Genomic DNA, 21,178 nt, shown 5'->3' with positions numbered 1-21,178 from the left:
AGAGGGGCCTTCAGGGCCGTCCCAGGCACTTTGCGAAAGTTCTGTCTAATCCTTATAACAGCCTGGAAGGAAGGCGGCTAGAGAAGCCCCAGTTCACAGGGGAGAGAAATGAAATTCATGGCTTGTTTTGCTAGTAAAAGGAAAGGTGGAGTTTTAAACTAGTCTCGTTTGATTTTTAAGTCGATGCTGTTCTCCATAAACCCCTCTGCCTGTCTTAGTAAATTTCCAGTGTCGTCTTATTCATATTGTATTTTGCTGTCATGAGGTAGGCCTGAGATACAGTTTTCTTACCTGGGAAATGGAGGTGTAAATAACCACTCTTCCTGCCTCGCTGGGTTGTTGGACTGTTAATTGAGGTGATGTATGTGGAAGTACCCGGTAAATGATAAAACACTCAATAACCAGAAGAGGTGGTGCTATTCCGTTTTCCCACCTCCATGTTCACACTCGCTGTTGTCATGGCCAGGAAGCCGAATAGCAACAATTCAAACTGCTGTAAATTGGAGAAGATATTGGAACAGGATCCTTTTAGAAGTAGAGGTTATGGTTTGGTTGTAAATTTAACCTTTGCATTTCGGAGGAGCGTGGGGCCTGCCGTACCTTTCAACAGCAAGTTGTAAGAACAGCATTAGGCAGAGATTCAGAACTTCATAATCAGGGTTACCACCATGTGACCTTGAACAACTGGGAAAATTTTCTGTAAATTCAGTTTCCTCATCTGAAAATTGAAACAGTTCATGCAGATCATTTCCAGAGTCCCAGCTCTAATTTTCCATAGTCATCAATTTACGTGACATTGAACTGTGTAACTGTTTTGTTAGTTTCTTGGGTTTTATGATGAATATTTATGAAGGATTTTAGCCTTGTAAGGAATACTTTCAAAGGTTTCAATTGTTGGTTCCTTTCAACACCCCCACCCCAGCTCCCCAAAGGGCCGACACATACCTGCATCTTTCTCCTTCAGCCTCTTGTGTTTCTGAAGATCTCTGTTAGCGCGTGCTTTATTCCTTTTTAATTCTGCCTTCTCACTTTTGAATGTCATTTGAGAAGTGAAAAAGAAGCCTATGGAGGAAATCCTAGCCAGAAGGCCCCCGAAGCCGTGATGGGGGGGGGGGGGGGCACTTGTCTCTTGGGTTTGAAGGGCCTGGTGCCAAGCTTGGTGTCAGATGAGAGCTTTGTTTCTCCTCATTCACGTGATCTACTTCCTAACTTGAGATTGCTGAATGCAAGGTGTTGAAGGCTTTTCATCTGTGATCGTTCCATAAGACAATGGGCAGTGAGGATTGGAAAGAGGAATGAGGCCATTACTGGGCTAATGTGAATGAGCAGCTATTCAGAGCTTGGATTACTAGCTGCAGATGTGAAAGGATCATTTTCTGTCATTTGCTGAGACAGTTAACTTCCTCCAAAATGTGGCAAGTGCTGTTATTAAAGACAATGCATCAGGCTGTTTAAAATGCAAGTCTCTGCAGGGCTCATTTTGAAAATAGACGCCCGAGTGTCTTAGTTTACCTGTAGAGTAGGACGGCAGACAGAAATTTGAGCAAATCACTGATTCCAGTGCCAGTTGTGGGCTGGTGACCGGCATGTATTTGGAGAGCTGACCTTGCTTTTTATACCCCTTCCCCTCGTGTTTTCTGGGTGAATGTTAATGAGGAACTGGAATTGAAGATCACATGCTTCCTCGAGGCTTGTTTCCTGATAAAGTCACTTCCTAAGAGACACCTCCGGTATCCCTTCCAGGGATCTCATTTGCTGCTGCTATTGAAGCGAGATGACTGTACCAGGTTAGGGAATTGGTTATTTCCCACTATGATAATTATCAGCTTGCTGCTACTAACTTAGCTTTTGACTTTATAAAATTTTAGCTAATTTGTGTTTGGACATAATTTGAGGCGAATTATGAGAAATTAATGGTACCATTTTATGTGTGAAGATTAGAGGTAAAGAAGACATGAAATTCTTAAACTGGCTTTTGATTATATTCTCTTGGAAATTCTATTAATGAAAAAAATATTTTGTACCCTCTTAACTGCTCATCTTCCCTGTCTGGCAGAGGATGAAGGGTATTTAAAGCTCCTCTATTTCACCAAAGCTGTTAAATTATGAAGGCGTTATTGCTGGGGAATAAAACGGTCAGCAAGCAATGAATTATATAGTAATGTTCACCCTTCTCTTCTTATTTGTTTAAGACCTTCAGATTTAGATCAACACCATTTTACATTGCCTTGCAACTGAGTAACAGACACAGAGCAAATCTGACTAGAAAAATTAGAGGACAGCTTTCCGAGTGTGGGCAGACCTGGCTGGAAACCACAGGAATGGCGCCTCACCCAGGCTCGCTGCGCGGTGCGCGTGGGGGCAGCGGGGGAGAGAGTGTGCGTGTTTGCAGGTGGTTGCTGGAAAGCAAACTTTTATAAGGAATGTTGTGCAGTCAATTATGGAAAACAAATGTACAGAAAAAGCTTTTCTGGTTCATAATTACACATGCCAGGGTTGATAAATGAGCACACGTTAGCCACTTAAGCCAGCTGTGCAAGAAGCTCCAGGCAAGGGGCCTGCTGGGTCCCCATGGGTGCCTCTAATAACAACAAAATGTATTCTTTTGTGTCTGTATACCAGTCTCTAGGCCACGTCCCATGGGGAGCCCGAAGATGAGTCATACTGAGTTCTTACCCCTTGGGCTCTTGTCTATTTAATAGACAGAAATTTTGATAGAAAGATGACTGAGAAGGTAATTATAACACAAGGTGGGTTCTGGGAGCCCCTGAAAGACAGGAAATCACTGAGAAGGACAGATGAGATTCTCTGGGGCTAATTGGGAGAAGACCTGGGAGAAAGTTTTTTGAAGGGGTTTTAAATAGGCCTTGAAGAAAGTGAGAGAGTATTGAAAACGTTCACGGACTCATCGTTGTAACACTTTGATTTATCAGATGGAGCATATTAAATTTGCTTGATTGCTGAGCGTTGTTTCTGTTGCCAAAACTTTGAGTGTTTTAGTGTTAAAGCATACTGGTTAATGTCATGCATTGGAGGTGGGCGTGATAAAGCCACTGAGTGTGCAAAAATTGGTTCTAGGGAGCAAAAAAGTCTTGGCTGTGACAGTGGCTTGTGACCCTCCAAAGCTCCACTCTACCCGCAAAGTCTTTTTCCTTAGTATTTAATTTCTCTTGCGAGGAAGGATTTTAATTTAATTTTCCTCCCTGGGGAAGCAGTAGTGAAAAGATTGAGAAACACTGCTTTACATAATCATTACCTCTCATGTTTATACAATAAATGGCATTTTATTTAAAACATCGCTAATTGTATGATAAATACAATGTGGTTCCACATATGAAACATAGCGTATTTCCCCTCACTCCTTTACCATTGATTTTGTTAAAGTTGATGTAATGCAAATTCTGTTGAATAAAAACAGTGCCCTGGTGAATGCCGTACATAAGATTCTACAAAGACTGTTGATAGAGGATTTATTGTGCTTAATACGTGGATAGGGAGGAAAAGCACAGACCTGTTTCTATCTGTGATATCTGAATATATGACATAACTTTGGAAGAGTAAAAACTTTTCTAAAATGTGGGAACTTGCGAATATGCTCTTCCTTGTACTATTTTTTTACTTTGATAATTGATTTAAAAGATTGATAAAATTCTTTTCAATGAACGATAAATGGACCATTTGGGGATCTATAGCAAATGCATACTGGGACTTATTTTTTTTTTTAAAGGGTCAAAGGAGAGCCAAAAAAGGAGTTTGAAAACTCAAGTGGGTGAGGGTGTATACATTCAATAATCATTATGTGAACACGTAGTTTATGCAAAGGGCCCTGCTGGTTGTGTGCCTGCCCTTGTGAAGTCCTCATCAAGGGAGCTAAGCATGCCTTCACATAAGAATAATAAGGTGTAGTATGTACAGTATAATCAGTGTCTTGTATCGAGTTTGGAGGGGTGTGAGGGAAAGTACAAGGAGCAAGCGCAGGTGGTCTAATTTGGAAATGAGGTGGTTGGGGAGGCCCTTTAATGGCAGCAACGTAACAAAATGAGTCTGAATGTCAGCATAAAGGACTTTAAAAAAAAAAGAAGGCTTGATGGGGCCGGCCTGGTGGCGCAGGAATTAAGTTCGCACGTTCTGCTTCAGCCGCCTGGGGTTCGCAGGTTCCGATCCCGGGTGCGGACATGGCACCACCTGGCAAAAGCCATGCTGTGGTAGGCGTCCCACATATAAAGTAGAGGAAGATGGGCACGGATGTTAGCTCAAGGCCAGTCTTCCTCAGCAAAAAGAGGGGGATTGGCAGTAGTTAGCTCAGGGCTAATCTTCCTCAAAAAAAAAAAAAAAAAAGCCTTGGCATGCAATGGGCATTGAACCTAGACCAAAAATGGCTGGATCTGTGTTCTTGAGGCATCGCCGTGAAGCCTCAAGAGACTTTTCAATTTGGACTCATTTATAAAAAGGCTTGTGAGGCTCTTTTATGAATAGATTTTATCTTTTTCGGGGTGATTTATAGTCTTACCTATTATGGGGACAAGTACAGTAATGAAATAAGTGTTTTTAAAACAATAAGGGTTCTCTGGGTAACAGCTGCAAACACTGGTTGGTTGTCTTTGCTCCCACTGAACACCAACCACCATTCTGCCCTTTGCTCTTAATCAAACCAAGAAAAGAAAGGAAGTTGTGCATTTCATCCAAGGTGCCTTGGGGCAACTAAAAGGAGTTTGTATTATATGTGTTTAGTTTCTCGAAGCAGTCTCATCCTTTCATTCACTTCTTTCTTACATATTTGAGTGCTGTCTTTGTGCAAGCCCTTTTGTCAGGTGCTAGGGCTGCTGTGCTAAATTAGACACCGCTTCTCCTTCTTTCTCCACTCTTACCCTATACCCCCTCCCTGCGCTCACTGTGTGCATAGCTTAGCATAGCTGTGGAGGTGAAATAGATTGTTGTGAGGAATAACCGTGTGCATGGTAACCTGTAAAGCTGTAGGACCTCTCCAGCACTTGGGATCTCCCAGGCCATTTCTTGATGTAGGTATTGCTTCACTTTCTAAAGTATAATTTTCAGTGCAATGCCAGATACAGTGTCACACTCTATTTGGCATTGATTCATTCTAAAATTGTTGACAAAGATTCCCTCTTGAAAGTGAGCCTGGGATATTTCGACATCTAACCAAGATGGAGTAACAAGGATCAGGTTTACCCTCTTACCTCAAATAAACAAAGACAAACCAAATATATGAAACAATGGTTTTGGGGACACTGGGCATCAGGCAACAAAATGTTCCCGTCCTCTGAGAGATGGAAACAAATGAGGCAGAGCTGTACAATTATCTCAGCTTTGAGAGATGGGAAACCAGGAGGAACCAAGCAAACTCCGTGAGCCAAAGAGAAGGAGCTGGACGTTGAGGAGACCAAGGAGGCGAGATTTCACAGAACAGCATACTGAAGAGGACACAGCTGCACAGAGAGAGTTCCAGAGATCTGCAGGGGAGTCCCCTTCAAGTATTCAATGTATTTCTGATCAGCTCATTCATGTAAGGAAACAAGCTGAGCCTGGAAAAGAAGCCACCCGAAAGGAGGAGAGGGGACAGTACCCAGTGCTCCGACAGAGCCAAGAATAGTGCCTGTCCCCATCAGCCAGACTGGAAAATGGCATCATTTGCAGGGCATTGGGTAGAGTACTCAGAAGCATCTTGCCTTGATAGCAGGGAATAATTAGCCCTAGACTAAACACACTCTGGTCCTGCCTAACAAATCTTAAAAGGAAAACCCCAAAGGCTCAAACACTTAACAAGTAACTATATCCCAGAATAAGCCTCAAGAATATTTATAGGTATATAAAAATATCCAATACTCAACAGGTAAAATTCAGAGTGTCTAGAATCCAGTAAAACATCACCAGGCATGCCATGAAACAGGCAAATATGACTCAGTTGCTAACTCTGACTTGACAGTCCCTCACAGGCCTGGGATAACTTGGGTACTTTGATGGAAAATTCTTTCTGCCCATTATCTGGAAGGTCGGATTCTCACGGCTTTGAAATCTCAGGGACCCGAGGTCTTGGGCCCAAATGTCGCAAATTGGCCTTTGAATGTTGGGTCCTAGGAAGCCATCTTTTCTCACTGCTCATTAAAACCTCAGCACTTTTGCCCACACAGTCTTCCACGTCTGATCTGATTCTTGGGCTTTGTGCCATGATAACCCGTTTCTGCTCATTACCTCGGAGATGATCCTCACTGAGGTACAGCCTCCCCCATTTCTGCCTTCTCCAACCTCGGGTCCAGTAGTTTGTTGGACATTCTGTCTAAGATCTATGCTGGTTTCCAACTTAAAAAATCACCAGTCTCTGTTCTTGGGCCCATATTTTACAGCAAGAGCAAGCAGGTTTAGGGAGTCCCTGAACCATTGAGTTTACGGGAAAAGGCAGGACTTGGAGTGCTAAAACCCAGGACAGCTGGTCACCCTCACTTTAGGCCTGCCTACTCTGACATTGACTTGAATCAGTATATTCTCTATCCTGTGGGGAGATTTTTCAGGAATGTCCTAACACATGGCTTTGATCGACCTTTCTTCTGCAGTTGGCTGGATGGTGACTAGTTTAGATGACGCTCCATTTGCTCAGCAGATGCCTGATCCCTGAAGCTCGTGCAGAACCTGCCTTGTGAAGGAGGGTCAGGATGGTAGGAATCGTCTCTTGACCATTAGAAGACTTGGTTCTTCTCCCCCTTCCTTCCCCAAACCACATACTTTAAAAATTTTTATTTTTCTGCCTTTCAGAAGAGAAAAAGACCAACATTTACCCATTTCTAATGGAAACAACATGATTTAGGAGGCACATTATCTCAATGTCGGTTAGATGAAAGTAAGTTTCCACATGGTGCCTGTAATGGCACGGTTATTCCCGAGGATGAGTCTCCCTTAAATGTAAATGGATTGTGAAAATGTTTCTACAGGTCTTACAGCATGCCAGGCTTTCACAGGTTGGTGTAAAACTCATTTAATCTTCATAACACCAAGAAGTTAAGTGCTAAAGCATCCTCATTTTTAGGTGGAGAAACTAAGCTGGAAGTAACTTGACTAAGGTCGCTCCTTCTCCCTATCACCCCAGGTAATAAAAGTGGTATGTGGAGAAGGCAAAAATTGCAAAGCTTACGGAGAATGATCAAAGTTTGGAGTACATTGCTTTTTATCATTGAACTTTAGGATTTTCTAGAATCTAGATCATTCCTGGGTTGCAGCAGACCAGAGTAGTTCTTAGAAAACTCTGGCCCTGTGGAGGAGGGGTGACCATTCATGAGGGTGAGAGTCGCCTGGGCTAACTAGTTTTTCCGGAAGACTTAGTCCTATGCACTTGCCACAATGTAACACTAAGATACAGCATTCGAAAATCAGTTTTCCTTCGATAAGCAACAAACAGAAAATGAAATTGTTGTTGTTGTGCTTGTTCAATATTTCTGTTGGTTTGCTGCCCAGCTTTTTATCTAAAGTCCTTCTGGACCAAATGGCATTTATAGAAGTTAGTTTGAATGGCGTACAGCCTGTCCATTTCTGTCAATACTCTGAACTTTTTCCTTATTCCTCATCCCTGCCTTCCACTCTCCCCTTTCAGTGCACTTGACTTTGGAGCCACACCTTGGGTTATACGGAGAGACGGAGGAAGAGTAGCCTCCCTTCCCCTCGCGTTTATCGTGGGAGCGATGATGAGCACGTCCGCCTTGTCAGCGAGTCTTCCCCGTAAGCAGAACTATGGGCGAAGAAATTTCCCCTGAACCAGCTCTGGTTTCCCTACAGCACTCATAACTTGACCTGTGGATGATGGAAAACTGTGACGGTGACCATGGTTCCCTTTATGGTGTGCAGCCAGGAAACTGTTAGCTACATTTGAGGCTGAATTTTTGTGTTTGAACTATGGTCAGATTATATGGGCATTTAAACTCCTCCCATCCTTGATCTTTCATTTTATTCTTTTTTCCTTGATCTTGAGTTTTACATATTTATTTATTTTTTTTACCATTTTATTGTATGCATTTGTGAAAAGTTTCATTTCCTCAGGAAGTTGAAGCAAGATATAGATTCTTTTCTCAAATTTTTATTCTAATAAATATTACAAACGTACAGAAATGTTGAATAATTCAATGAATACCTGAATGCTTTATACCTAGCTTCACAATTTATTAACATTTTGCTAGTTTGCTTTCTCTCTCTATATATATATATATACAATTTTTCTCTGAATCTTTTAAAAACTTCTCATCCTTGAATATTTCAGTTTGAATCTCCTAAGAACAAGCGTAATTCTCTAACCTAAGCTCAAAACCATTCTTAGCACCAAGAGCTTCCCCATTAATGCAGAAGTATCGAGCATGTAGTCCACATTTACATATTTCTTGCTAACCCAGAAATGTCCTCTGTGGCCTTTTTATTATTGGGTGGACTTTTTGAAGAAACCAAACCAATTGTCTCCAGAATATCCCACATTTTGGTTGTTTCCTTGTGATGTTTAACACACATCACATAACAGATGTTTAACCTTTGTCCCTTTTGTTTCCCATAACCTGGAATTTATGCCTAAAGCCTTGGTTAGGTGGGGAAGAATACTTTATAGGTGATGCTGTGTACTGCCTATTGCATTACACCAGGAGCCATATAATGTCACATCATCCCACGCATAGGCTGAATGTTTGATCGTTTGGTCAAAGTGACGATCATCATGTCTTTCCCTTGTGAAGGTTAGTTTATGCCCATAAAATCAGCCTGTATTCTGTGAGGCAACACTCTGGTACTATGGGAATATCCTTTTGCCGATAATCTTTCACCTAAGGGTTTTAGCATCCATGGATGATCTTTGCCCAAACCAGTTATATTGAACTGCTCACACTAGCGTGGGGTCGTTGTTTGCAGACCCTTTCAGTGGACAGAGTCATGAAATATATACGTTTCAACAACTGAGTTTCTATTCAAGTGATTGTTTTCTAATTATTAATTCTTCTCTGTACTTTATGGCATTTTCTGTAAAGAAGGGTCTGTCTTTATTAACTAGGGGTGAACTACAGTTCTTCCTTCAAAAGACAAGTCCTCATTTAATTTCTATCCTTTAATTTTCTTTTCTTTTTCTTTCTTTTTTTTTCTTGAGCTGACACCTGCCACCAATCCTCCTCTTTTTGCTGAGGAAGATTGGCCCTGAACTAACATCTGTGCCCATCTTCCTCTCTTTTATATGTGGGAGGCCTGCCACAGCATGGCCTGATAAGCGGTGCCATGTCCACACCCGGGATCCGAACCGGCGAACCCCGGGCCACTGAAGCAGAGTGCATGAACTTAATCACTGTGCTACTGGGCCAGCCCCACTTCCCTTTAATTTTTGATCTTCAGAATAAATAGCTAGTGTAATAGTCACTTCCAGTGACAGCAATTTAGTTTTTTTAATTTCTCTTCTTAACTATCACTGTGGATTTCAGAATATTTATCTATGCAAAAATCTGTTTGCTTATTTTTTTATTTTTATTTTTTTTTTGAGGAAGATTAGCCGTGAGCTAACTACTGCCAATCCTCCTCTTTTTTTTTTTTCTGAGGAAGACTGGCCCTGAGCTAACATCCATGCCCATCTTCCTCTACTTTATATGTGGGATGCCTACCACAGCATGTTTGTTTTTTATTTTTCTTTTTTGCTGAGGAAGATTATCCCCAAGCTAACATCTTTTGGAAATCTTCCTCTTTTATTTGTTTGAGGAAGCTTAGCCCTAAGCTAACATCTGTGCCACTCTTCCTCCACTCTATTTGTGGGTTGCCGCCACAGCATGGCTGATGTATGGTATAGGTCCATGCCTGGGATCTGAACTGGCAAACCCAGGTTGTTGAAGTGGATCATGCCTAACTTAACCACTATGCCATGGGGCTGGCCCCTAGTTTAATTTTTTTTGATGCTCAAATTATCTCAGATTTAACCAGTTATAGCCCCTTCAATCATACTCCTGTGTCTTTCTGAAATGCCATATTATCTTTGAATGCTTCTTTGTTTTCTGGCCCCAAAATCTGCCCCTGATTCATCTTGTACTTTTGCTGTCCCATATTGGGAACCAGGCTTTTCCCCAAGGAGGGCTGGCTTCTTTCACTGAGGAATGGAATATACAAACCAAGGTCTGGACGCTTGAACTGCTCACACTGCTGTGGGGTCGTTTCCAGACCCTTTCAGTGGACAGTCATGAAACATATGCATTTCAACAATTGAGTTTCTGTTGATATTTCCAACTCAGATTGAACATGACAAGGTTTTTCTTAATGTGGATTTAATTTATATTTATTGTCTAATGCTAAAAAAAATCTAGTCTTATGAACATTGATGTTTCCTATATCCTAATACTTTACATGACATATTTCAAAATTTCTGCTAACAGTAAAGCCACTGAGCAAATTTTGAGATTTTTTTGAAATTTTTGTCTCTTTAGATTATATCTCACACTTCTTCAAAAGTCACTTGCCATAACCTGTATGATTAGATTACTAATTTAACATACAGTTTGAGTTTGTTTTCAACTATGGAGTGTGCATTTTTTCATTTTTGATTTAATTTTCAAAAGTCAAAATTGTTTTTTTAAAAAGATAGGCATACTTAGAAAAGTCTAGTTCCAGTTTTTCTTCATTCTGTCCCTCCGACACATAACTCCTATAGGCATCTGTTTTTATTAGTTTCTAGTATTCTTTCAGTGTTTTCATTTGCATATGTGCCTGTGTTCTTTGCTTTTGTTATAAAAAGACAGTGTAATATTGCTTTCTTCCATTTACTATATATCCTGGAGATCACATTAATGATATAGTTTTTTTTAAAACAACCAAAAGCTTCTATTCGTGAAATATTAAAATCTCTGTTTACCAGAGGTTATGTGAGTTTTAAAATATGGAAGTTTAAACTGTAAATTATTAATAAACCTTTGACTATGAAAACATGTACATTAAACTTTTGAGATGTCTGTCCGGCTTTGGGGTTTGGAGCAATTGTTGCCCAGTGACTCTGTGGATTGCTACTGGAATTTTTAGGAGTTTGTGAGTGTTTTAGAGCACTTGTTTAATGTGTCACCTTTGGACTAGAGCTAAGGTCTTGAGTATGGAGAGGTATGGATGCTACTCTAAGTTTTTTCCCTTATTCATAAAAGCAAGCAGACGAGTGAAACACTTCTGTGGAAACTAGTACACTCAGTCTCAGACTTAGTGCATTTCACCACCTTAAAACTTTCCTTTCTCTGGGAGGGGAGAGTATTTTAGTATTTGGGACTTTTTAGTCCTTACCAGTGGCCACTGACAACCTTTAATGGCATGATCTAGTAGACGCTTGACCTTTTCTTGGCGTCTGACCCTTTCCCTTCCTAACTCCTCACCCCCTTGACTTCTCTGGTACCAGGAGACCCCGGGTTTTCCTTCTGGATCTGCACCTTCTCAGCTTCCTTTCCCTGCCATGTAGGATGCTGGTGGAGATAGACTTTGGAATCAGGTGGGGATCTGAATCCAGCTTTGCCACTCAGTAGCTATCGGAACCCAAGTTAGTCAACTTTCTGGATTCAATTTTTATAAAATGGGACAAATAATACCTCTCCTATCTACCTTATCATTGGGAGGCTTAAGTGAGATAACGTGCAATTAAGTTATAAAGTATTGACAAGTGTCATATCAGTCATTTTTCTTAATAGTAAAAAGTATTTTGTAGTTAATAATTTGGAATATAGATAGTGTATAATCATCTTTGATATGACAATAGTTGCCCCAGATGGTTAATTCACCTTCCAGGTTCGAGAGGCTCAGCAGAATGCCTTCACCCGTTTTTGCTGCAGCTACTTCTGCCGTTGGAAACAAGCTTCCTGGGTATTGCCTTTCCCTCCCCCACCTCCTCTTGTCATTTCTTTTTTACTGCCAACCATTTCCTAACATGAGTCTGGTGTGGCAGACTGTCAGCCACCACTGCTTCAGACTCCTGTCCCCTGCAGCTCGTGACCCCATAAAGCCCTGCCCAGATTCCTATTCTCAGCTCCTTTATTGGGAATCCCCACTGCCCCGGTCAAGCTCCTGCCACCCACAGTGACTGACCTCCCTCAGGTTCACACTCCTGCCACCATAACCCCGGTGTCCCCAGGATCCCCGTTTCCATCTCTAGAAGCCTCCTGAGCTTCTGACACGAGCAGTGCTAACCAGCACCAGTGGCCTATAAACTAGCAGTGTCTCATACTATTCTGTAGCTCACTGAGGGGGATTTCTAGTCCTCGGCTTAAATCAAAGGGACTGTGTTTCACCCAGGCCAGTGCCACTCAGTGTCATTATACCACCACTTAGGAGCTCTTCTCAGGTCCTGCCTCAAATCTACTGAATCAGAATCTCTGAGAGTGCAACCCAGAAAGCCATGCTTTTTAAGAAGTTCTCCAGGTGACTCGTAGGCACACAAAAGTTTGAGAACCATTATAAACAACAATTTGGAATTCTAAATGTACTTTTCCCTAGAAACAGTGTCATCAGTGGCGTTTGTCAGCATTGGGTATCATGCTTCATTAGGTTAGGGTTTAGTAAAATTTCGAGGTAAGCCTGTAAGTGGGTCTATTGTTGTTTTGGTCAAAATGTGTATAAAGTTAATCAGTTGTCTTATTCACAAACTTTTGGACTAATGCCCTTTAGGAATGCATTAGTAAGTTAGAAAGTATTTTGAAAATGTGGGATGTAAGAATTTTGTGCTACTTTCATTATTTACTGATTAACTCATACTTCGTGTCAATGAAAGGATATGTTGCAACCAGCATACCAAAATATATGCAGTTTAGAAATGTATTGAAATGAAATTATCCTCGTGGCCCTTTTTATGAAGAAAAATTCTTCCTCCTGGTTTCCCCTCTCATGCTCCTGGTTCCGCTATTAAAATTTGTTCTGCGCTGCTTAGAGCCTATTTATTACTACAGCCAGGATTCTGGAACAATGAGATCTATTTTAATCTCTAGATGGAAATGCAGTAAGGAAGGTAAACAGTTAGCTCATTTTGAGTCTGTGGAATTTCCACCGATTTCTGAGACTTATCTAAGTCCCCACACCCCAGGGTCACGGCTGGGGGTGGTGATTAGTTCTCCTCAGGTGCTAAATTTCCACTAACTGAACATGCCACTGCCTCCCAATGGTAAACTTGAGGAATAGTTTTCTACATTAGTTGAGCATTTATTTGTATAATACAGCTTTTTTTTTAATCCTCCCAATAAGCTTCAGTTAGCTCAAATGATAACAAGTCAAAGACATTCAGGGGACTGAAATACACCTGGCCAGTGGCCCTCAGAAGTGTATCTCAGTGCCTCTTTCTGGTTGTAACTGTCAATATTTAACTACTTTTTTTGTTTCTCGTTTACTGCTTAGGACAGGTATCTAGAGATTCTTGAGCGTCTGATAAGAATTTTAACCCCAAGTACTCTTTCTCCCCTGAAGTCAACAAACCTTTCATTCAGTTGATATTTGACGGCCTGCTATATATCGGGCACTGCACGAGTCTCTGAGAATGCAAATCAAGCAGAATTCTGCCTCTGCCTTCAGGGGCCTTACTACTTACTATGGTAATAGTACAAATGAATGTGTATGAGACTTGGGTGTTGTTATACTCCTTAATTTGCGATGGACAGCCACCCCGGGGGAATTTATCATAGGACATTTGGGTTACCCAGACATTCCGAGGATATACGGGTCTTGGGAACAGCTGGAACTAGGGACTCAGACTCCATTGAGTCTCTTCACTTCTAATGTGTACTCTTCTCTTACGTGTTCTACTTCATTTCTCCTTTGTCTCTCCTTTCTGTCCCCCTGCCTTTCTTTCATTTTCCGTGGAGGGGCCCTAATTGGCTCAACTAGAGTCAGGTGGCCATCCCTAGACAAATCAACTATGGCCAGGGAACACCTATATGGGTGGGATGGAGGAGTGCAGGAGGGAAAGATAACGTCTGCAAGAAAGCGGGTCTGGACAAATAAAACGTGTCTGCCAGGTCTTTGCTAAGCACTTTACACTCATTCATTCTCTTAATCTACATAGTAGCCCAATTTTATAGCTAGAGAAACTGAGTTTTAGAAAGGTTAATTAACTTCCCAAAGTTGCACAACTAGTAAGTGGCAGAGGTAGGAAGCCACCCAAGCTTCTGGTAATTTCCATCAGTGTAACCACTGCAGTCCTTAGTGGTTACAATGCATTGTTTAAGAACTGTGATAAAGAAGTGCATGTGAAGCAGCCTTGAGACGAGGGTTGGAGGACCGGGGGCATCTGTCAGCCAGGAGGAGGGGGGATCATCCAAAGCAGAGGGCATTGTGTGTAACAGCACTGCCTCTGTAACCCACAGGCTGTATTTACGGCTGAATTAAATACACCCGGTTACTGGGTCAGACACCCCAGAGATCTGTACTGTAGATGCGAATACGGCCATGCCTGGTGTTTAGATTTTCGTGTAGCCTTGGGAATAGAGGAGATCTCCCACCGAAGCTTTGCTAGGAAGAAAAGCCAACCAAATTGGGAGCCCCAGGGAGCAGCAGCATTTCCACTTGCACAGCCCTACATTAAAAGGCTGGTTGGGGATAAGATGTTTGAGTTAATAAAATTTCTATTTTGTAGAGATTTGCCTGCCATGTGTCAAATATGGTTTACCAGGTATCGGAGAATTATCTTAGCAAGGCAAGTACCGCTCTAAAAGTGTTCTATGTAAATTAATTTTAGGTCTGAAAGCAGCTGAGGTTTTTGCATTAACTGGAGGTGGGGGGGCAGGGACGGATATAGACTCGAGTATTGGAAAAGAAGACTGAGAACCTTCCCATTCAGGGCAGAGATCCTCAGAGTATCCTTGGAAGTTGATCAACCAGCTTTTGGACATTTCCAGTAGAGAGCATTCCTACTTTCTGAAGTAACTCACTGCATCACTGGGCAGCTGGAGGCTGATGGCATCTGAATTGCCTTTCTGCTGCCTCCAGGTCCCCCTTTGGCCTCTGGAATTTCCTCCCTGCACCGAAGTCTTTCAGTGTTGAGAGAGCATCATCCTGGCCCTCCGAACCCTCTTGGGAGGCTGTCACTGTTAATAGAGCAGTATTAGTGAGCGAGCACTTGGTTATAAGGCAGAAACCAGCAGGAGAGGTCAGATTAAGATTCCAGCTGGAGATGCGCTAGATTCTGACTTCCATCAGCCGCATCTCTGCTTGCTGGAGATGTTTGGGCCTCACTTTACATGGCCTCCCAAGTTCATTAGTGCTTATTACTAAATAAGATGTTTCTTCGAAATGTAGACTGATTTTCCTTGAAGCTAATTGATGGGACACCTCAATAAAAATATTTCAAGCTTTAAGGAACCAATAGGTAGGCTTAGAACTCATTCATTATTCTAGTCTCCCCTAGGGATGTTATGGGGAAAAAAAATGAGTTCATTTGTTCATTCATTCAACTAACATTTGAGTGCCTCCTCCCTGCTGAGTGATTTGAGATGGAGGAAACAATCAAAACCAACATATAACATTATGGAGCGTCTCTCCCTGAGTGAGATGTGTCAGTAGCCCACCTTGTCCTTTTTATTTAAGGATGATACTGGGCATCCACTTTAAAATAGTTTCCATTCTTGTCAGTGCATTTGTCTCCTTCAAGGCCGTAGCAGAGTCTCCTTGTACTGCCTAGCTTAGCTTTTTGAGGGTGAATAGATTAATTTGCCTAAAATGGGACCCAGATCTGCCCCTTTGGGGCCTCAAGACTTGAACTGGTGTGCTCTTTCCCTTGTAAATTAGGGAAGCTTGAATTGTTAGCTGAGCTTTGCCCTGGGTCTGGGCAGGAAGGTAAAATGTTTCATCAGATAACAACCGGCTTTCCAAGGGCTGCTTTTTGTATTGTTAGGGTTTAATCGGGAAACAAAACAGGCTTTCTCTACAAATTAGTTAACACAGGAGGGAAGATTTTTCCAAAGCAGATTATTTTCGGTTAAAGTGTGTGTGTTGTTTTTTAAAGAAAGACAAAGACTGAAGCAACGAGAGGGAAATTAGTTATTGCTCTTCATGTGGACTTGCAGTAATACTGTGCTTGCCTCGCAAAAAGTGTGCTGGAGTACTGAAACCTTGTGACATGTCACAATTCCTTCTTGCAATACCTGTGTTCTATTTATAGGCTGTTGTGCAACTAATTACAAGAGCATCGTTTGTGTGAACACAATACATCATTTAAAACCTCAGTTGCCATGAGGAAACGCCAGAATGGCTTGTCTAGGATATCTATGATGTTGATGGGGCCAATGCAATGAGGATAATGACATTGCCTTTCTCGCGTTTAGGGTTTATAAGCATTAACTAAGTTGTTAGATATAAAGAGCTTTAAATGGTTCTGTTTTCCAGCAGTCAGGCAACTACCCTGTGAGGAAAGTACTGTTCATTGTCCCCATCTTACTGATGAGAAACTGAGGCCCAGGCAGATAAAGTAACCTGCTGTAAGTTGCGCAGAGATTCTGGTTCCAGAATCTCTGGGCTCTTAAGTGCTATACCAACTGCCTCCTAAGTTTCAAGCAGAGAGAAACCTGTCCACTTGCCCCCACCTGGTGTTTTCTGCTGCGCAGCTGGCGCCTGGGTGGGTGGGTGACCGGCCTTCAGCTCTCTAGGAGGACGAGAGCACATTCTTCAAGATCCTTTCCACCGCAAGGACTCATCACTCCCGGGTCAGCGTTTCATCCTTCTTTACCACCAAACAATCCTCTTCTGAATAAAATTGTTCTTCTTCTGTTGCTTTAAGGTTGAAAAGAGAAATATCAGAGCCTAGATTGTCCAGAACTTTCTTTATGCCAGAGCAAGGGAAAAGCTAAGATTGTATCTGGGGTTTTTGAGGAAACTGCTGATTAAAAATTTATGTATTTTATTTGATGTCATTTGAGATTAGAGTACTTTTTTCTTTTGGTTCCATTTTCTTAGTTTCAGGCTTTTTAAAGTTCACGTTTTTAAATTACACATCTGACATTGACTTTCACTTTGTTTTAAAAAATGCATTTCTCTCACATTGCTGATACTACTGATGTATGTAGTGAATGAAGAAAAGAAACCTTATCTTTGGAAATGTAGTAGCTTCAAGCACTTTTTTTTTCTTAATTGCCAACAGAAGCTAACAACTATATGTGAGTAATACTGTTCTAAACCTGCAAAAAGTATTTTTCTACTGTATTTAATGCAAGACTTCCAAACTTGAGATCCTTTTGAGTAGGCCCTTATTTTGCTTGTGCTTGGCCCCGACAGAGCAGCCCTGGGGTTTGTATGGGAATTGCTCCAGCATCTGACTGAGCGCAGACTTCCTTATTTAAATACGGAAGTTGGACTTTGGTGATATTAATGGTTTTGCCAAGAGGACCTGGACAATAATTGAAAGGAAATACCCAACGGCGGCTTTCTGATTTTTATCTTTGCTGTGTTAAAAGGTCATTTCTAAACAGCCAGTATGAAGAAGGAAACATTGATATTTATGTGTGGGGATCTGTGGGACAACACCTTGTCTTCGTTTGATCTTCAGTGTTTGTTTTTAGCCTTCAGTTATGTAGTTATATTGGTGAGAGAGATAGAAGCTCGTTTGGGCCCCCAGTGCTAGCAGCAAAGTATACCCAAAACTAATGTTACTCAGAGCGCCAAGATGCACGTTAAATTCTACCCGAACCTACATGTCTCTCCTTTCCTTCGCTTACGTCTTATGTGTAATCATGAAACTGTCAGTATTTGACTGCTTTTGACCTACGAAAACAGTTTCAGAGAGTTCAGCCTAACAGTTAAGTTCAGAGGTCAGTACACATTTTCTGTAAAGGAATAGGGAGTAAATAATATAGGTTTTGCAGGCCAGACAGTCTCTCTGGAAACTGCCAACTCTGCTCTTGTATCTAGAAAGCCACCATAGACAATATGCAAATGAGTGAACATGGCTGTGTTCCAATAAAACTATTTAAGGGCACTGAATTTGAATTTCTTATAATTTTCACATGTCATGAGATACTCTTTGATTTTTTTTTTTTTTTCCAACAACTTAAAAATGTAAAAGCCATTCTTAGCTTGGGGGCCGTACAAAAACAAGCAGTGGCCTGGATTTGCCAACCCCTGGTTAGGCTGAAGTTGGCCGCCACTGCTTTTGTAATTTGGATATCATGGAACTTTCTATCCACTGACCTGAAACCAGTCTCATCCCACAGCACTCCCCAGGCCCAGACTTCTTCTACCTTCTCATCTCCCTTCGTGATCTGTGTGCCTCGTCTGCTCCTTCTGCCAGCAGAAACCTGAGAGTCTTTGTCTTTGCTCCTCTCTCCTCCAGCAGGTTTTACTAGGACTTCTCGGTTCATTTGCCTCCTCTCAAACCCTCTCTCCCCTCCACGCAGAGCCACTCTGGGTTCATGACCTCCTTGTCGCCTGGACTACTGTGAGACCCTAGCTGATCTCTGCCTCTGCCATTTTTCCTCTATCATGCATCCTCCATTAGACAACTACTGTTGTTTTCCGAAATAATTTTGAACACATCAGTCTCTTGTTGAAATAATCCTAGCTTCTCCCCGCTGGTCCTTAGCTCCCTCGGATAAAGCTCCTGTGGAATCTCACAGTATAGCTCTGATGCAGCTCCCCTCACCAAGCCTGTGCTCAGGTCACGTCCAGCCCCTCTTCATAAAGTTAACATCACTGTCTACACAGGCGGTTCCTCTGCCTGGAGAACCTTTCCTTGTCTTTTCTCTACTGATTTCCTGCCTCACTCCATAAGGCTGAGCCAGATGCCACCTCATCGGTGACACTGCCCAAGTCTTCTTTTACAGAGTTGTCTCTTCCTTTCTGTTCTTAGATCCCTTGTGACACACACCTTGAGTATGGCATCAATCCAAACAAATCGCAGTTATTTGTAAGAAGGTCCCCCTATTGTAGGTGCCTGTGGGTTCCTTGAGAGTGGATTTGTCCTAGTCGTCTTGGTTTACCCCTCCTTGGTTACACAATAAGTACTTTTAAAGTACTTCTTTCAATCAGTACATGCTATTTATCGAATCATTTCTTGGTTACTCATGAAGTGACAGAATCTGATTGCAGGGCTGCAGAATCGAACCCCTTTGGGGCCAGGCCAGTTACTTAAACGGCAGAAGTGAACAGATGAGGTCGGGGGTGAGCTAGCGAGGACCCATCCTATCTGTGGAGCTGCCTCTACTCGGGTTCAGTGATTGGCATCCCACAAGAGTGTGACAGGTGTGTGGCCTGATGTGTTAGTTTTCAAGAGAGATGGGGAAATTGATTTTTAATGTAAATATCCTAATTTTTAAATATTGGCAACTAATTGTCAATATTAAAAAATATTGACAATTTTTTTTAATTGTTGTTTAAAAAAACACTTTGTGGGCAAAAATTTAAAAATACCAACCTGTGTGTGGCCCTTAACACCCCAGTTTGCAGCCCCTGGTTGGTCACATCCTGTTATTGGCCTCAGATAGGGCTTGGGAACCAGAAGGCATAAAGTCGCTCGTGCTGGGAGAAGACCTGCTGTGTGGGCTCTCTCCCTGGTCTGTGCTTATCCTGCCTTCTCCACCACGCTGCCTCCTCCCCGTGCGGATACTTAGTCACCTTCCAAAATGTGAAAGCCAAACACTACAGACAGTCCCTTTTCCTACTGTCCTTTCTCCTCCCTGATGACACCAACTGACTGTTAACTGAATGCGCTGGGCTGGCCTCCTGTTCCCCGTCCTGCCGTGAGGTGGCTGAAACCGTCTGGGAGAAGCTGTTGTGCTTGATGGCTGTTATCAAAGGCTTAGCTTCCTAGTCAGAGCGTGGTCTTCCAGTACCCCAAGAATGAGAGGTTGGGGCTGGCCCCGTGGCCGAGTGGTTAAGTTCGTGCGCTCCGCTGCAGGCGGCCCAGTGTTTCGTTGGTTCGAATCCTGGATGCGAACATGGCACTGCTCATTAAACCACGCTGAGGCAGCGTCCCACATGCCACAACTAGAAGGACCCACAACAAAGAATATACAACTATGTACTAGGGGGCTTTGGGGAGAAAAAGGAAAAAATAAAATCTTTAAAAAAAAAAAAAAAGAATGAGAGGTTAGTAACTTGCTTGAGGAATTAAGTTGTCCTTACGTTCCAGCCTATCTGGATGGTCAGTAACCACATAAGAGAATCGCATGAAATATTGCCTAGGAGGTTACCTACAAAAGAGAATTTTTTTAATGTTATAAGCCATCTCTCCTTTTATTTTTTATTTTATTTTATTGTTTGAGGAGGATTAGCCCTGAGCTAACATCCGCTGCCAATGCTCCTCTTTTTGCTGAGTAAGACTGGCCCTGAGCTAACATCTATGCCCATCCTCTTCTACTTTATATGTGGGACGCCTACCACAGCATGGCTTGACAAGCGATGTGTAGGTCTGCATCGGGGATCTGAACCAGCAAACCCCGGGCCGCCAAAGTGGAGCATGTGAACTTAACTGCTGTGCCACCAGGCTGGCCCCAAAAGAAAATTTTAACAATCGATAGCTCTATTGGGTCTTCTGTGAATGGGTTCATTCCCGCCCCTCCCCCTCCCGCATTTTGCTGTCTGCTTCTCACTTCTGTATGAATCCGCTCCGTCTCACTTCACTGATGGCCTTTCTCAAACACTTCCTCCTCCTTCCCCAGGGCAACTACGCCTGCGTAGCAGCATTGATGCTTAGTGTCACCTTTTTAGCCCAAACTGCTCTCGCCTTTATTTCCTTTAAAAACAATATAATAATAATCAAACTAAATCAAACCAAATTTTCTATTTGGTCTTTTTCTGTGGGTCTCGGACCTGAGCTTCGGAGTTGGGGAGCCTGGGGGCCCAGAGATGGCATCTGTGGCCGGGTCTGGATGGGGATCTAGAAGCGGCTTTCCTGCTTTTCATAAGGGGAGGGTTTCCTCTGTGCAGAGCACCATCACATGTGTGGCTGGAGGGTTGCGCCAGCTTTGAGAAGAGGGCTCAGAGGAGGCGGTGGCCTTGCTTAAGGCACCTGTTGTGGGAAGTGCCATGCTGTGCCACTTGAAGGCCTGGAGGTGGCTGTGCATCCTGGAGGCCGGCAGAGGGATGCTGCTGGGAAGGGGAGGGGAGGTTCTTCCCCCGTCTGCGTAGCTGGATCAAGTCCCCGGGGCCCAAGAGTATAGACAGCTAGCTTTGTATTTGATATTACTAAGTAATATATATTGAGTGCTCCCTATGTGCCAGGCAC

The 21,178-nt window shown here is 42.6% G+C and overlaps 1 protein-coding gene and 1 long non-coding RNA gene across 3 annotated transcripts in view; both read left to right on the top strand.

Annotated features, from left to right (window-relative positions):
• PPM1H (protein phosphatase, Mg2+/Mn2+ dependent 1H) overlaps positions 1-21,178 on the top strand; it is a 231,100-nt gene that overhangs the window by 62,019 nt on the left and 147,903 nt on the right. The window lies entirely within an intron of this gene.
• On the top strand, positions 6,567-7,727 carry LOC138924850 (uncharacterized). The gene is made up of 3 exons (XR_011440168.1): positions 6,567-6,671; positions 6,769-6,853; positions 7,601-7,727. It is a non-coding gene; the product is annotated as an uncharacterized lncRNA (long non-coding RNA).

The sequence above is a fragment of the Equus caballus genome, chromosome 6, assembly GCF_041296265.1.
Source record: "Equus caballus isolate H_3958 breed thoroughbred chromosome 6, TB-T2T, whole genome shotgun sequence".
In the NCBI taxonomy this organism is placed as follows: Eukaryota; Metazoa; Chordata; class Mammalia; order Perissodactyla; family Equidae; genus Equus; species Equus caballus.
This window is presented reverse-complemented; position numbering and strand designations above follow the sequence as displayed.